Source organism: Pollicipes pollicipes, unplaced genomic scaffold (assembly GCF_011947565.3).
Source record: "Pollicipes pollicipes isolate AB1234 unplaced genomic scaffold, Ppol_2.1 Scaffold_1565;HRSCAF=1839_pilon_pilon_pilon, whole genome shotgun sequence".
NCBI lineage: Eukaryota > Metazoa > Arthropoda > Thecostraca > Pollicipedomorpha > Pollicipedidae > Pollicipes > Pollicipes pollicipes.
Window position 1 is genome coordinate 22,964 of NW_023595955.1, and position 4,319 is coordinate 27,282.

At 45.1% G+C, this 4,319-nt stretch overlaps 1 long non-coding RNA gene across 1 annotated transcript; it reads left to right on the forward strand.

Moving 5' to 3' along the window:
• Positions 1-349: 349 nt before the first annotated feature.
• LOC119097782 (uncharacterized) lies at positions 350-3,018 on the forward strand. The gene is made up of 3 exons (XR_005094199.1): positions 350-428; positions 2,527-2,593; positions 2,857-3,018. It is a non-coding gene; the product is annotated as an uncharacterized LOC119097782 (long non-coding RNA).
• The last annotated feature ends 1,301 nt before the right edge of the window (positions 3,019-4,319 follow it).

Below are 4,319 nucleotides of genomic sequence, written 5' to 3' on the forward strand. Positions count from 1 at the left end.
TGCCGAGAACGTGGGCTTTGCTTCGGTCTTCGGTTTCGGGGCTTGGTCCATTTCCTTAGGATTGCTGGAAGCGTTTTAGCTCATCCGACATTGTCGACTCTTTGCATGTGTGGTTCATTTGGAAATATCAATTCATGTTTCACAACAGGAGGCAATATAGGAGGTACAAAAAGTGCAATTATAAGGCAGGAGGGTACGTACCTTTCTGGTCGTTGTGCGACAGTCTTTTCATTCCCTCGGCTCTCAAGAGCATTTTAAAAGCCTTGTGAAAATGCTGAAACGGGCGATGCCCCTGGGAAGGCTTGACGATAAGTCAAATCCGGCGCTTTATTGACGCTTTTCTGTTGTAAATAAGGTGCTTACTCGCGCTTGTGTTCGTTGCGTGCTGCGCGTATATTGCTCGATGTGGAGATTTGTCTTCTGAAAAGGTGAGCAACTTGCAGAATACTGAGTCTTATGATTGTTCTGATGTTTTTTCAATATTTTTGTTTGAAATTGTCCTTGAAACGTACCTTGCAGAGTTTGACCTATGTGAAAATCGGTGGTTGCTGTACACAAAGCTAAGGATTTAGTTTTACTAAATATATGCTGCAAAATTTTCCCTGCAATGTTGGTGCTATCCTAGGCATGTTCTGCATGACATCTTTTTCTGCAGTCTGCTTTGATGGCCCTAATCCCCATTTCCATTCTTTGAATAGATTGTGGGTGAACTTTGCCTTGTGGGGAAATCTTAAAAACACTGATATTGACTCAGTAGATTTAATGTTCACCTGTCCCCTCTCATCCATCTGTCTGATTGCTCAGTCAGTTAGAGCCCCTGCCTGCTTTTTGGATATTCACTTTGACGGGGTGCTATTTGCCCTTGAGAAGTTTCAAGTGAGGTTCCACTGCCAGCATCCAACTTGAAGGTCTGGAGACATTAGGGCAGTCATCCTAGAAGTTGAGAGATTCAAGAGGGAAATGTTTAAAAGTATTCTCAAAATCTTGGGAGTAATCTTGCAAATATTTGGATGGCAGCATGCCATGCTCATTTAGCTGTAGATGACATGCCTAGATAGATTGTGTGCTTAACATTCTGAGAGCTTTTTCCTACAGGCACCATTGTTATGTGACACCAGTTGTAGTATTGTGTCCCACTCAATTCTGGAACAATATGTAAACTGGACAGTCTTCAGGAATATGACACTTTAAAGTCCTTTGTAGTGTCCTTAATTTGATAAAAGTTGATCAAGGTCATTTTAGGTCATTCACCTGTCCTGATGTTCATGGAGTCAAAATATGTAATCTTGTGATGTCTGTGTGTTGCAAGAATTCAAAATGAGCATCCAAACTCCCCTTAAAAGCAAGTTTTTTTTACTCATAATGTGGTTTGATTTTGGCCTTGATCTGACCTTCATGTTTGACCCAAGGTCAATACAATTAATCATAATCATATTCACAATTGTCTGCTTGCCCAAGAAATCATATGAAAGGTGTATGACTTCATCCAACATTCCATTGTCACATATTGCACAATTCCATTACAATTGTCTTCACTAACTCCAATGGCCTGACTTGTCTGTTTATGACTTGTCAATGGGCTGACCTGGCTTGACCTGTTAATAGGTCAATGACATTATGAGGTACATCTAATTTGTGTATAAAAAAAATCATTATCCGATTGATGGCAGGTTAACAATACTTGGTGCGACTAAGCGGCACCATTCCTTCAACACTGGCCAGAGTATTCAGACAAGGTACCCACTTATTGGATCCTGTAAATCCACAGTAAGCAACTATATATATAGTTATATATATATATATATATATATATATATATATAAAACTCAAAAGCTAGCCTGGCTTATCCGACGTGTTTTTGAGTGGTTGGCATTCATACTTATCCACAAAAATGATGGCCCCCTGGGAGACACATAGCTTTCCCATGGAGATGCCCCATTTCTAGCAGTACTAATCCTTACTGGAACCGAACACGTTATCATGCGAGCATTGATCCTGTGGCTAGGCGTGAAGTTCTGAACTGTCCCCTATACTTTGACACTTGTGACAGTGCTTGGTACCCTGATGTATTGCTCTATAACAGCCTCCTTCATTGGGAGCTGTTGATGACAAGAGCGTGGCACGCCCAGGTCTGCGTCTTTGTATATCAGAGGTATCAAATGGAAGCGGGCACATTGTGGCGCTTGCGGAAGTCTTGCGGGGGCAGCAGATTACCCCAGGCCTGTCAGGAACAGAGACCAGGTTGAGCAGCGGTCCGTAGACCGGTTTCTGCGGAGCCTGCTGATTGCAGCGAGCTGGACCAATGAGTCGTCGCCGGTCGCCACGTGGCGGCAGCGGCGACCATGCGGTGATTAAAAGTCCATTCGGGTAACTTGTCAGTCATCAGTGCTACTTCAGCCTGACACAAAGCTGTCGTTGGGCTATCGAATGAAACTCGCTCGGAGCTGCCATTACCAACGGATGTTGTGCCAAGCGCTCACATGATTAATCTTCGAGTGGTCAATTCGAGAATGGTTTTCTTTTCAGGGATGGAATCCATATATGAAATTTTTATCCTTACGAGTTGCTTGAAGCTTCTGCTGATTCCAGCATAGTAAGTAAATGCCAGGCGGGTGCCGGTTGCGTGTTCAAGGTGTCGTTCATACCGTTCTATTTTTTTTGTCTCACACATGAAGCAAATGACAATGAATACAGTTTGTGAATGTGTGACATTGTTGGAACGGGAATAGCTGAATGAATCATCTATATCACTTTTTGGGAGCGAGACGTAATGCAGCATGCGCACCATACATATATTCTGTCATTGCATACTTGCCACCATTATGTTGTGATATGGGATGTGCCATGTGCCCTCAGTCGAAGCACAGACTTCGAGGTCCACCGTAATTGGCTGGCCATAACCCATTCAGTGCCGGTGCGGGAGTGGTATACAGAGAATACCTCCGAATGGACGCTGGACTACCCGCCTCTCTTCGCCTGGTTCGAATTTCTTCTGTCTCAGCTGGCCGTCTTCTTCGATCCGAGGTTAGTCTTGCATTCCATGTGTGGCGTAGGCAGGATTTGCTCGGTAGGGGGATTGGGAAGAGGGGGGGGGGGGGGGGAGGCAAATCGGGTCGTAGATTACCTAGGCCCAAACTTGTCATTCAAGGGTGGCTCCTTTTCTCGTCTGTTTTCTTTTTGTGCGTGGAGAACCGTCTTTTTGGGAATTGGGGGACATCTTGGAGGGTCTGGATCCTATGCTGATGCCTTTGGGCCCTTTATCTTTATGTTTTGGGAGGCATACTTGTGTCTCAAGCTGTAAACAGTAGCCTCTAAACGGAAGAGTCCATCAGTTTTCCTGCAATGCGCGAAAATTTGTCATTTCGGAAATGACTTAACAGCTCCTACAATCCCAAGCAGCCTAAATTTTGCCACTTCTGCATATTCTGTTGCGGCTTTAGGTACGTGGACTAGAACACTGTTATAGGGGCGATGCACTGTCGCCCGGTCGCCTTTAGTAAGGCGTAGGCTGAGGCCATAACTTCGCAAAATAGTTACAGCTTTAGTAGAAAATTGTAAGGTGCTCAATGTACCAATGCCAATATATGCTGCGCCATTAGTACGCCGCACCATCCACACATCCAGAATGTACCAATACCAATTGAGTATGCCGCACCACCCACACATTTGACATAAAAGCGATTTTCGCTGGGCCCACTCTTTGATATACTGCTTCTGAAAAGCATAAGACCGCCCCCCCCCCATCCCAAAAAAACACATACTGTTTTTTCGTAAAATAAGCTCAACCTTTACCACTGAAATATAGTTCCTTGGGCACGTGATCGTCGGCATCATAACGACACTGACAAAAGGATACGTACTGAATTTGCCACTGTCGTGCACTGCCTTTCATGAAGCCCGCACGAAGCCTGGAACCTTCGGAATCATTGCGGCTGAAATGAAAGACTCTTGGCGTTGATAGAGAGGCAAGATAAATCAGAAGACACCTCGCAAGCTTTTACGTATTGAGCTGAAAAACGTGATGGCCGGACGGTTAATGCCTTGGACTTACACGTTAAGGCCCGAGTTTGAATCCCGGCTGTGCCTTTCCCAAGAGCGCTAGCATGGCTACTAGTACAATCGCTGGCGCCCCTAGAAAGGGAGCGTGACGACGGACGTCGCGTTCCATTAAAGCAAATCTGGATAGCGACCGTTCAGTGCCTGCAGCCTTCGCAAGACCGCCTCAATATGATCCAAGTTTGGCGAACGTGAATCTTATCTCTCGCCACTTCGTGGCACGGGCATGTAATGAACACATCAGATGACTGCACCAGCCACTT